Here is a 13,036-nt window from a genome sequence, read left to right as displayed (position 1 = left end):
TTTTTAGAAAATACCCATATAGAGTTCTATGACTTCAGAAGGGTACTATGGTTCCAATTTTCAGTTCTTTAATCTGAAATTAAACCTCAGTGACCTGTGTTAACTTGCCTCAAACTAAACAGTTCCCGTGTGACTGTGGATTCATATACATAGGTGGTTTGAGAGAACTCACAATGCAGTTCTACTCTCTTTTCTGCAGGGCATGTTTGATTCCCATACGCACACTGCTTGGAGACCCCATGCTTTGTCAAGACTCAGCAGGTTGGATTGTTGGACTCGAGTTGTCCGGCATGTAGTGTGTAGGCCTCACACTGTGATCAGAATGTACCACCACTGCACAACAGCACCAGCCGTGACCAGGCTGCCAGAAACATTGCTCAGTAATTGGATGCTTATTGGGTGTATTTATAGAAGGCTCAGCTGCCAATCCTCAGTGTCTACAGTATGTCGACTCTGTTTTGTGTTTCTACCCTGTGCCTTTGTTTGTTGTGGAAGTACACTACTGTACACTTGTTTCTGACAATGATCATGTGTGTGTATAATATAAAATGTTTTTCCTCAAGGGCTAAATGTGCTGGCAAATTGCCCTTATAAGTCTACACTGCAGCCAGGTTGTTATAGCAACAGTCAGGCTGCACACACAAAGTGTTTCTTGGCAAGGCAGAAGTCCCCTTCACCAGGATGAACCCGAGTGGCACAAAAAGGACACACACTCAATTCTGAAAAAGGAAGTATTTATATGAGCCACTGTAGGCAGGATAACAGAGGGACTTTCATGCTTCTCTTTAAATTGACTTTAGTTTGCACTGATTCGTATGGAGGTGTCAGTGTTACAGTGATGTATGAGAGAAAGGTTCCCAATGGCATACAAAAGACAGTAGAGGAACATGTCACAGTGAAAGACTGATTCTTTCAAAGCTTTAACTCTGAGCATAACTGGTTGATGTTTGGCCAGTGAATGCTGTGTATGCATGCATCACCTGCATTGTAGATGCAAAACTTTCAACCAATGTTGCAGCACTATTGAAATGAAAGACAGCATCATTCTCACCTAAATAGGTTGCAGTAGAACACTTCCTGAAACAGAATCTCTGACACAATGCTGAGCCTGACAGTATTGACATTCCGAAGAGAGAACTAAATGTCTGAACAGAAGAGCAGTCAGATGGAAACACACACATCACAGGTCATATAAACATAAGCAAGCTGACAAAAATATCTAAATAAAGTAGAGAATGAGTGTTAGTGACTGTTAAAGACGGCATATAACAACATTCAGTGCTGAAATCAAATGGCAATATACACATAGTTAGTTAGCAACACAATACGCAAACATCACCATGTAAAAAGCTAGTTTAACTAGTGTTCTGTGCAACTTACAAGCACCATTTCCAACTGTACCAATGCTATTCCAGCCCTGTGCAATGTGAACTGAACATACTTTGCACTTAACACTGTAAACATACCTTGAAATATCTAGCATGAATTGGTTTAAATTTTTTTATAAAAAATAAACCCAAATCTCGGATTGTGATTCAACAGAAAAAGACAACTATTGAAGAACTGTGCCACTGCACTCTTGTCAAAACAGAAAGAATTGGCAAGTAACAAAATCATCATCAGGGAATTGTTTCTACTTAACACAGTTTAGCAACTTCTTAAAGGACCATGTGAGCCACCTATGGTGAGATATGACTGTGTAGCCTATTAAAATACCTGAGATAGATAAAACTCATTAGTGGCCTTTCTCTCCTCACAGCCCTGAGACTGTGTCCATGGGGTTCATGTCGGAATGCATGTCCACTTCCCTATGGTCCACGGATATAGGTTGAGAAAGTGAAAGACAAACGATTAAAGCTATCATCAAACATACTGACAATACTGAGAATCAAGGGTGCTGTGAAGGTAAGAGAGAGATAAAATGGAAGAGTGTGGGCAGAGAACAAAATTAGCAATAGTGAAGAGAAGCTTCCTGTGGCTCTTGGAACAGTAAACTTAAATCGGTTAAAAGGCTCTGGTAGCACCAATTGAGAGCAACAAGAAAGAAAAAAAGCATTAGATAGGAAGTGATGCATTGCATGGCTCATTTCTCATTGTAGAGTCACGTAAGATCACTTGTTGCTGTCATCAGACTACAGCGATCAGGCTAGCCTGTTTTCCCAGCCGCTTAACATCCGTGACAGAGACACAATGGCCGTGAGAAGAGAGACTACATTCAGACATGCTTGATAATAAAACAGAACACACATACCTGTGAATGAATGCTTTGTAGTGTCGCGCCACATGTTCACACCGACACAGCCCAAGACTCATTCAAAACAACACCACATACAAATGGCACAAAGCTATTGGTTGGAGTAGGCTAATAGAAAGCACTCTTTGGATTTATAAGCCATGCTGGATTGGAGCGTTGCATCATAATAATTCAGTAAACAACCATTCTTATTCATACAGTGTCTGTTGAGGAAGTCCTGCTGGTCACATTGACGATAGAAATTCTCTTCCTCTGGCCTGGTCAGATGATGGAGTTGGGACCTGCTCTCTGTTTGACAACGACATAGACAATCACGACCACAAAGGTCAGGCCCAGGCCCGATCCTATGATGACCCAGAACGTTGTTCTGCCCCCTGTGGGAAGAGGGTGTGATTAATGAGGGTTTGATCAGCTGACCGTCCCAAGCTCCTCAGCCACAGCAACAGCAGAGTTTATTTGTCTGTGATGCACCACGCAGACTGACACTAGAGCAAAGAGAAAGCATGCACGACCACTACTATCCCTGCAGTGGTTCCACGACTGCCTGGAGAAACAGGAGCAATTTGGCAATATTAAACATTTAAATATACTGTCAACGGAGATATTTCACAGAGCAGTCTATATGGGAAATATTAAGAAAGTAACACGTGTACATGGTACGGAAAGAATGGGTCCCATTTCACATGAAGTGTCCTGAAAAACATTTTTCCATGGTAGTTAGTTTCATAAGTACAGTGTAGTAACAATGTAATAATTGCAAAGTAACAAAGTACTTGTGGTCACCTGATGATGCACCCGTACCAATGGACAGTCTCATTCAGGTAGAAGGTAACATGAATGCCACTAGTGAGTGAAGGGGGAGTGAGAGAAGAAGAGGGATGGGTAGTAGGAGAGAATAGAAGCATTTGTGAGAAAGATAAGACTAGGTACTAATTAGAAACATGATCCTACCTATAGGTTTGGGATTCACAGTGAAAGTCTTGCTGATCTTGCCTATCTGACTGGAGGCAGTGCAGGTGTAGGTTCCTGGGAGCTTGGAGAGGGGTGTGAAAAGAGCTTCTTGGACATGTGAAGACTGCCAGCTGTACAGAGGAGTGGGCTTTCCAGTAGCTGTGCAGTTTAAAGTGATTTCCTCCCCCACTCTGATGTCCAGGGTCTCAGCTTCAGGTCTGGAAAAGGTTGGGGGGGTCTGAAGAATGAGGAGAAATAAGAATCAATCAACATGGACTGTTCCCACAAGATTCAGTGTCTGGGGAGGGTGAAATTAGGAGATGGATGAGAACATATTACTGGAAGAATCTGTTAAATATCATAGTAGGGTATCAGATCAAACTAAATGATCCGCTGTAAACATGAATGGAATGATTGAAAATAAGACTAGAGGGAACTTACAGTGCACAGTAATGCTGAGAGGTTCTGATGTCACTGTAGGATGGGGTTGTGGCCCCTCTGGTCCCAGGTCCAGTTCTGCTCTACATCTATACTGAGCTCCATCATCATCTCTACAGGGGCTGATCATCAGAGTATCTGACACATCCACTGGTGTCTTACTGACAGTACTGTAAGTTACATTATCTAAGGGTTCATTCCCTTTGTACCACTTCACAACCAGGTTCTGTAGAGGAGCGATGTTCTGGATGTCACACTGCAGCTGGTACTTTGTCCCCTCCACCATGGGACCAGTGTGTCTCAGAACAGAGATGGAGACGCTGTCTGGAGTCTCTGTAGAGGAGGTCAACAATGTAAAAAACCCTCAATGCTGATATACAGTTAAATAAGGAGGAGGAAAATACTCACTGTAGAGAATGACTGGAAGTACTTTTGAGGGTTGTTCGCTGTCAATAAGAGTGATGTAGTATGTAGGTTCTATTGTCCAATCAGTAAGGTTATTCACAGTCCAGGTGACAATGTTGACATCTTGTTCAAAACTTGTACTTGTACAACATGGCAATGATTACATACAACCATAAAATAACACTGACATCACAATACAATGTCTGTCAAAAAATATATATTTGCTTGTATTTTTGCTGGTTTGTATTACAATCTCTCTGCTGGCCAAGACAACTGGTTTGACTAAGCAAACTGAACTTTTGAAGTGGCCATACATTTCACTATCAGAGGAAGTTGCCTATTGCTTCTGCTAGTTGTTAAAAAACAAAGTTCACTCAGTCCAGTCAGGAACAAGGGAGTAAATGAATGAAACTTGTTTTAATATTAATAGTGCTCTAAGGCAGGGGTTCCCAAACATTTGCACTCAGACCCCCCTTCTAGCATTGGGTAACATCCCGCGCCACCCTGCGCACGAGCCATGACAAAAACTGTTCACACCCCTCTTGTTAGTGAAAAGAAAATCTTGCAAGTTTAAAGTTTATTTTCTGCAATTCTACACATTTTTTCATGAGGTGCAGAGAAAATGTAGTATTTTTATTCTATATATTTTGCCATGTCTAATGTGTATTTATGTGATATTTAAGTGGCTCTATGGGGCAAAAAAAACATTAGCTGACGTGTCCCGACTTTATAAATAAATAATATTAAAAAACTCAGGTTTTTTCTTAATGTGGTTGAGAGTTGTAACAGTAGAATGCACAAGGTGCATTTTTTACATGTGGTAGTGTATGGGAAGTTGTCCTCTTGTTATGTCATTCACTGACAGACATTAGAGAGCTATTTCTAACATGTCAGTAATGTATAGTTGATCAACTTGCCCATGTTAGCTAGGTAGGTATGTTAGGCTAACCAGCTACAGTGGGGCAAAAAAGTATTTAGTCAGCCACCAATTATGCAAGTTCTCCCACTTAAAAAGATGAGAGGCCTGTACATTTTCATCATAGGTACACTTCAACTATGACAGACAAAATGAGAAGAAAAAATTTCAGAAAATCACATTGTAGGATTTTTATGAATCACTCAGCAACAGGCTGCCTCACTGCCTGATAGTCAGCAGCAGATCCGCATAATTTATATATTTTTAAGAAATGTCATGGCGGCCGCGGTGTAAACAAGAAGTAGCCCTAAAACCCGCACCCAATAGATTACATTTTCACCCACTACATTGTTTTCAAAGTAGCCAAATAATACGAAAAGCACCTACATGGCAACCCTGAATCATCGCTCTCATGTCTGTGCAAGCAAGCTCGATAGTGCTACGTATCAACTGGGGCAAAAACCATAGTGAGCTTCGATTAGTCAATAGCAACCGGATGTCGGGTAAACGACGAATTTGAACCTTTTCCAAAACTCATGGTTATACAGATTTAACTGAATTTTTGTCCCGCCCTGTTCACGATACCTCGCCCATGCTCGCATCGCACAATGGTCGCTCCGCCCACTTCGCGTCCTTCTTTGAAAATGAATGGGCTTCGGTTTAATTCGGGATGACGGAGATCCCAAAGCGCGTCGCGAAATAACTGTTGTGCAAAATCAGAATAATGACCAGCTGTTTTGAAATCCTGTAAATTCCTCATATGACCAACGTACAAGAAAAATCAAGTTCTGCAAATCTCACAACAAATCTTATGAGAGATTATTTGAAATGAACAACGTAGTGCGTGTTCGGGTCTCTTCTATAATTCATTAGGTTTAAGGATATGACTTTTTCAAAACAAAAAGCCTATTGAAATACTTCATATATTTTTCACGAGTTACATTTTAAATACTCAGAGCAGGTATTCCCAAATTGGGGACAAAAGCAACGGGATGTCGTAACTCAGGGGTGCGAGCAATGCCGTCGGGGGTACGCCAAACAAAAGTGTGATTCATCACATAACAAAAAAAAAAAATCTATATATTTATTTTTGTGTCCCCCAAAAAATTCTTCACATTTTCAAACAAACCATTTAAATTTTCCAGCTATACATTTGGGTGAGTTTTTTTTCTCCTTAGTAGCCTCGTTTCAATGCCAAAAATAAAATTAAACCATCCAGTGGTCAGTAAAATAACAATACAATGTCAAATACAGGTAGCCTAGTCAAATAATTAACACTCAACCACATGAACTTTTACTCACTTGCGGGAATTCCACTAGCGGTCTGTATGTAGCAAAGAGTTGCTGCTGCTCATTCCGTTTGCTCGAAAATGGATAAATGGTAAAAAAAAAAAAAAAAGTAAGGCCCACGTCAAGAGACACATACCAAGCTCTACTGGTAGTACTGCTACTACCAGCAGTACTACACCTGCACCTGTCAACGACACAAGTTGTTCACATCCAATGCAAGTATCAGAAATTCTACAGTTGTTGTTAGCTCAGCTAGCATGGACACTAATAGATGTGAATCTGATGCAGCCGAAGAGCTATTGCCCCCTTACCTGGGAAAGCACCAAACAGCAGACAGGGACGTTGGACCATCGAAGAGACGCAAATATGATGAGAACTACATTGATTTGGGGTTCACTTATAGTGGGTGTAGTGCCTTTCCTCACACAGTGTGTTATATGTGCAAAAGTACTATCTCACAACTTGATGAAACCTTCTGTTACGACTTCCTCCGAAGTCGGTCCCACTCCTTGTTCGGGCGACGTTTGGTGGTCGACGTCACCGGTCTTCTAGCCATCGCCGATCCACCTTTCATTTTCCATTTGTTTTGTCTTGTCTTCCCACACACCTGGTTTCAGTTCCATCAATTACATGTTCTGTATTTAACCCTCTGTTCTCCCCATGTGTCACAACTTACCCCGAGGTTGGCTCTCCTGCCCGTTCAGGCAGTACTCGGCGGTCGTCGTCACCGTCCTACTGGCCAATACCCATCCCTTTTCAGGTATCTGTTGGTTTTGTCTGATTGGTTTCACCTGTGTGTTGTTTAGTTAATTAGTGTCTGTATATAATGTAGGTTGTCCCGCCCTTGTTTTGTGCGGGATTGTTTATTTGTCATCTATGTCTGTCGGTGTATCTTGTGTTCTTATTCTCCGGTTCGTCTTTTATCCTGTGTTGGATTATTCACCCTGTGTGTATTGGGTTGACCGTGTTTCTTGTTCACTGGAGAATAAAACTTTCATATCGCTATCTGCTCTCTGCGCCTGATTCCACCCACCTTGATTAGACGTGACAGAATCCCGCACCACCATGGAATCAGCAGGAGCAGCAGCGTCTCCTCTCCCATCGATGAAAGAGAGGGTCCTTCATCATACCAGCGTGCTTCACCGGATTGGTTTTGCTATGGACCAAATGATGGAGAGAATGGATCGATGGGAGAGGAGTGGCCTCCCCACCTCATCTCTAGCAACCCCTTCTCCATCACCTCCTGTTTCTGTGACCACATCTGGCTCCGGGGCTCTTCGGCTGACACCACCCACGGGAGTTTGACGGATCGGCGGCTGGGTGCCAGGGTTTCCTCCTTCAATTGGAACTATACCTGGCTACCGTGCGTCCTGTTTCCTCTAGAGAGGAGAGCGTGTGCTCCCTCGTCTCCTGCTTGACTGGGCGAGCCCTCGAGTGGGCCAACGCAGTGTGGAATGGTCCGGACTCGGCTAAGGATAATTACCCAGAGTTCACCCGCCGATTCCGAGCTGTTTTTGACCATCCACCCGAGGGTCGGGCGGCGGGTGAACGGCTGTTCCACCTGCGTCAGGAGACGAGGAGCGTACGGGATTTTGCCCTAGATTTTAGGACTTTGGCAGCAGGAGCAGGATGGAACGACAGGGCCTTGATTGATCATTTTAGATGTAGTCTCAGGGAGGACGTCCGCAGGGAGCTGGCATGTCGGGACACCACATTCACACTGGATGGACTTATCGATCTGGCTATCCGTCTCGACAACCTGCTGGCTGCTCGCGGGCGTTCGGATCAGGTCCTGTCGTTTCCAATCCCCAGCCCCCCTGTTCCTATACCTATGGAATTAGGAGGTACGGCTTCGAGGGGGACCGGAGGAGGAGTGTCCTCCTGCACCAGTTGTGGTCGACGAGGGCACACGTCCGACCGGTGCTGGAGGAATTCGTCTAGGAGTCGGGACGACAGGCGGAACACTGCTCGATCACCCCAGGTGAGTAAGCACCAAACTCATTCAGAGCTTCCTGTCGGTCATGTGTTTGTATTGATTTCTTTCCCTGGGTTTTCCCCCTCTCTACAGCATAAGGTGCTAGTCGATTCAGGCGCAGCTGGGAATTCTATGGATCGTGGGCTTGCGTTAAGGCTAGGGATTCCCCTGGTGTCGTTAGATCGACCTTTCCCCGTGCACTCCTTAGATAGCCGACCATTAGGGTCAGGAGTAATTAGGGAGGCTATGGTGCCGCTGGACATGGTAACGCAGGGTGATCATAAGGAGCAGATTAGCCTGTTCCTTATAGATTCACCTGCGTTTCCAGTGGTGTTGGGGGTTCCCTGGTTAGCTCAACACAACCCGGTGATTTCCTGGCGACAGGGGGCTCTTAAGGGGTGGTCAGAGGAGTGTTCAGGTAGGTGTATAGGAGTTGCCGTTGGTGCGACTACGGTGGAGAGTCCAGACCAAGTTTCCACCGTGCGCATTCCCTCTGAATATGCCGATTTGGCTATCGCCTTCAGTAAAGGGAAGGCGACCCAATTACCACCTCATCGTCGAGAGGACTGCGCGATAAACCTTCTGGAAAACGCTGCACTTCCTAGGAGTCACGTGTATCCATTGTCCCAGGAGGAGACAGTTGCGATGGAAATATATGTTTCTGAATCGCTGGAACAGGGGTACATTCAGCCCTCCATATCACCCGTCTCCTCGAGCTTCTTTTTTGTGAAGAAGAAGGATGGAGGTCTGCGTCCGTGTATTGATTATAGAGGTCTAAATTCCATCACAGTGGAGTTTAGTTACCCACTACCTCTCATCGCTACGGCAATGGAATCATTTCACGGGGCGCGCTTCTTCACAAAACTGGACCTGAGGAGTGTGTATAATCTGGTACGTATCCTGGGAGGAGATGAGTGGAAAACCGCATTTAGTACTACTTCTGGTCATTATGAGTACTGCGTCATGCCATACGGGTTGAAGAATGCTCCAGCCGTTTTCCAATCCTTCGTAGTTGAGATTCTCCGAGACCTGCTCGGGCAGGGAGTGGTAGTGTACATTGATGACATCTTGATCTATTCTGCCACACGCGTGGAGCATGTGTCTCTGGTGCGTAAGGTACTTGGGCGACTACTGGAGCATGACCTGTATTGCAAGGCGGAGAAATGTGAGTTTTTCAAACAGTCCGTTTCCTTCCTGGGGTATCGTATTTCCACCTCCGGGGTGGTGATGGAGGATGATCGCGTTACAGCCGTGCGTAATTGGCCGACTCCGACCACGGTGAAAGAAGTGCAGCGGTTTTTAGGGTTTGCCAATTACTACCGGAGGTTTATCCGGGGTTTTGGTCAGGTGGCTGCTCCCATCACCTCACTGCTGAAGGGAGGACCGGTGCGCTTGCGCTGGTCAGCAGAGGCGGGCAGAGCTTTCAGTCGTCTGAAGGAGCTGTTCACTAATGCGCCCGTGTTGGCGCATCCGGACCCCTCTTTAGCGTTCATAGTGGAGGTGGATGCGTCCGAGGCTGGGGTTGGAGCTGTGCTGTCCCAACGCTCGGGCGTGCCATCCAAGCTCCACCCGTGTGCTTTCTTTTCGAGCAAGCTCAGCCCAGCGGAGCGAAACTATGATGTGGGGGACCGGGAGTTGTTAGCTGTAGTCAAGGCTCTGAAGGTGTGGAGACATTGGCTTGAGGGGGCTAAATAACCTTTTCTCATCTGGACTGACCATCGTAACCTCGAGTACATCCGGGCAGCTAAGAGACTAAATCCACGTCAGGCTAGATGGGCCATGTTTTTTACCAGGTTCCAGTTTACCCTTACATATCGGCCAGGCTCCCAAAACACCAAAGCTGATGCACTGTCTCGCCTCTATGATACTGAGGAACGGTCAGTTGAGCCAACTGCCATCATTCCACCGTCATGTCTCGTGGCACCGGTGGTATGGGAGGTGGACGCTGAGATAGAGAGGGCCTCACGGTCAGAGCCGGCTCCTCCTAACTGTCCAGTAGGGACCAAGTACGTGCCGAGGGTGGTCCGGGACAAGCTGATTCGGTGGGCTCATACTCTTCCCTCCTCGGGTCATCCTGGTATCAAGAGGACAGTGCAGAGTCTGAGATGGAGATACTGGTGGCCCACACTGGCTAAAGACGTGATATTTTATGTCTCCTCCTGCTCAGTGTGTGCTCAGAGCAAGGCTCCTCGGCACCTGCCTAGAGGGAAATTACAACCCCTCCCCGTTCCACAATGGCCGTGGACACACTTATCGGTGGACTTTCTTACCGACCCTCCCCCGTCCCAGGGAAGTACTACAATCCTGGTCGTTGTGGATCGGTTTTCTAAGTCCTGTCGTCTCATTCCGTTGCCCGGTCTCCCTACGGCCCTGCAGACTGCTGAGGCTTTGTTTACCCATGTCTTCCGGCACTATGGGGTGCCTGAGGACATCGTCTCTGATTGGGGTCCCCAATTCACATCCAGAGTGTGGAGGGCGTTTATGGAGAGACTGGGGTTCTCGGTTAGCTTAACCTCAGGTTTTCACCCCGAGAGTAATGGGCAGGTGGAGCGCGTAAACCAGGATGTGGGCAGGTTTCTGCGGTCCTATTGTCGTGACCGGCCTGGTGAGTGGGCAAGGTATGTTCCATGGGCCGAACTAGCCCAGAACTCCTTACGCCACTCCTCTACTAACTTGTCTCATTTTGAGTGTGTGTTAGGTTACCAGCCGGTCCTGGCTCCATGGCATCAGAGTCAGACCGAGGCTCCTGCGGTGGAGGAATGGGTACAGCGCTCCAAGGACACCTGGAAAGCTGTTCAGGACTCATTACGGTTAGCGGGAGAACGGCAGAAGAGGAGCGCTGACCAGCACCGCAGTGAGACCCCCGTGTTTGCACCGGGGGACAGGGTCTGGCTCTCGACCCGAAACCTGTCCCTCCGCCTGTCCTGTTGGAAGCTGGGGCCGCAGTGTGTGGGACCGTTCAAAGTCCTGAGGAGAATAAACGAGGTGTGTTATAGGTTACAACTTCCGAGGTATTACCGTATTAACCCCTCGTTTCATGTGTCTCTCCTCAGGCCGGTGGTGGCTGGTCCCCTGCAAGAAGGTGAGGTGCCTGAGGTCCCTCCACCCCCTCTGGACATCGAGGGGTCCCCGGCGTATACAGTTCGAGGCATTCTGTATTCGAGATGCCGGGTGGGCGGCCTACAGTAGCTCGTGGACTGGGAGGGGTATGGCCCGGAGGAGAGATGCTGGGATCCGGTGAGGGACATTTTGGACCCTTCTCTCCTGATAGAATTCCACCGCCTCCACCCGGATCACCCAGCACCTCGTCCTCCGGGTCGTTCTCGAGGACGGTGGCGGCGCGCTGCGGGAGCCGCGCATCAGGGGGGTACTGTCACGACTTCCGCAGAGGTTGGCTCTCCTGCCCGTTCAGGCGGTGCTCGGCGGTCGTCGTCACCGTCCTACTAGCCACTACCGATCCCTTTTCGTGTATCTGTTGGTTTTGTCTGATTGGTTTCACTTGTGGGTTGTTTAGTTAATTAGTGTCTGTATATAATGTAGGTTGTCCCGCCCTTGTTTTGTGCGGGATTGTTTATTTGTCATCTATGGCTGTCGGTGTATCTTGTGTTCTTATTCTCCGGTTCGTCTTTTATCCTGTGTTGGATTATTCACCCTGGGTGTATTGGGTTGACCGTGTTTCTTGTTCACCGGAGAATAAAACTTTCATATCGCTATCTGCTCTCTGCGCCTGATTCCACCCACCTTGATTAGACGTGACACCATGTCCTTGTCCGGTATTGTTAATTGTAAGTGCTTGTGCATGTTATGTCTGGTTATTGATTGTTCTGTTTTCCGGTGGGTTTTTATTATTAAACTGCGCCGTTGGAAACACAGTTTTTTGCTCTCTTGCGTCTGACTTCTCTGCCGCCAGTACGCACCCCTAACAGAATACCGTACCAAACTTATGGAGTAGACCGGAGCAGGTACCCTGGGTATAGGGGTGGAGGAGCGCGTCCAGGAGCACGCAGCAATGCTCCACCATCTTGGCACCGCGATGGACCATGTTGCCCAGACAATGGACCGCTCCCAGCGCCTCCACCAGCACAGCCGGGATCTCCAATACACGCCCCTCTTTCTCCTGGTCCCAGTGGGATTCGTCTCTCCCTTCCCCAGGAATACAATGGGACGGCTGCGAACTGCCAGGGGTTCCTCTTGCAGCTGGACTTGTACCTGGCAACTATCCACCCGGCTCCTTCGGGCCATGAGAGGGTGTTTGCCCTCGTCTCGTGCCTCACTGGGAAAGCCCTGGAGTGGGCCAAAGCCGTATGGAGAGAGGGAGCTGTGGCGTTGGACCAGTGAGAAGTTCCCCCGCCGTTTCCGGGCAGTCTTCGACCACCCGCCCAAGGGTAGAGCATATTCGGCCCCCTTGAACTTTGCGACCTTTTGCCACATTTCAGGCTTCAAACATAAAGATATAAAACTGTATTTTTTGTGAAGAATCAACAACAAGTGGGACACAATCATGAAGTGGAACGACATTTATTGGATATTTCAAACTTTTTTAACAAATCAAAAACTGAAAAATTGGGCGTGCAAAATTATTTAGCCCTCTTAAGTTAATACTTTGTAGGGCCACCTTTTGCTGCGATTACAGCTGTAAGTCGCTTGGGGTATGTCTCTATCAGTTTTGCACATCGAGAGACTGACATTTTTTCCCATTCCTCCTTGCAAAACAGCTTGAGCTCAGTGATGTTGGATGGAGAGCATTTGTGAACAGCAGTTTTCAGTTCTTTCCACAGATTCTCAATTGGATTCAGGTCTGGACTTT

At 46.9% G+C, this 13,036-nt stretch overlaps 1 long non-coding RNA gene across 1 annotated transcript; it reads right to left on the bottom strand.

The window, feature by feature from the left end:
• Window positions 1-739: 739 nt before the first annotated feature.
• LOC135554980 (uncharacterized) lies at window positions 740-4,361 on the bottom strand. Its single transcript, XR_010457796.1, has 4 exons — window positions 4,052-4,361; window positions 3,647-3,976; window positions 3,206-3,443; window positions 740-2,628 (listed from the first exon to the last, which is right to left on the bottom strand). It is a non-coding gene; the product is annotated as an uncharacterized LOC135554980 (long non-coding RNA).
• Window positions 4,362-13,036: the final 8,675 nt, after the last annotated feature.

Source organism: Oncorhynchus masou, chromosome 15 (genome assembly GCF_036934945.1).
Source record: "Oncorhynchus masou masou isolate Uvic2021 chromosome 15, UVic_Omas_1.1, whole genome shotgun sequence".
Taxonomy (NCBI): Eukaryota; Metazoa; Chordata; class Actinopteri; order Salmoniformes; family Salmonidae; genus Oncorhynchus; species Oncorhynchus masou.
The sequence above is the reverse complement of the archived record's forward strand: the minus strand, read 5'-3'. Positions and strand labels throughout refer to the sequence as shown.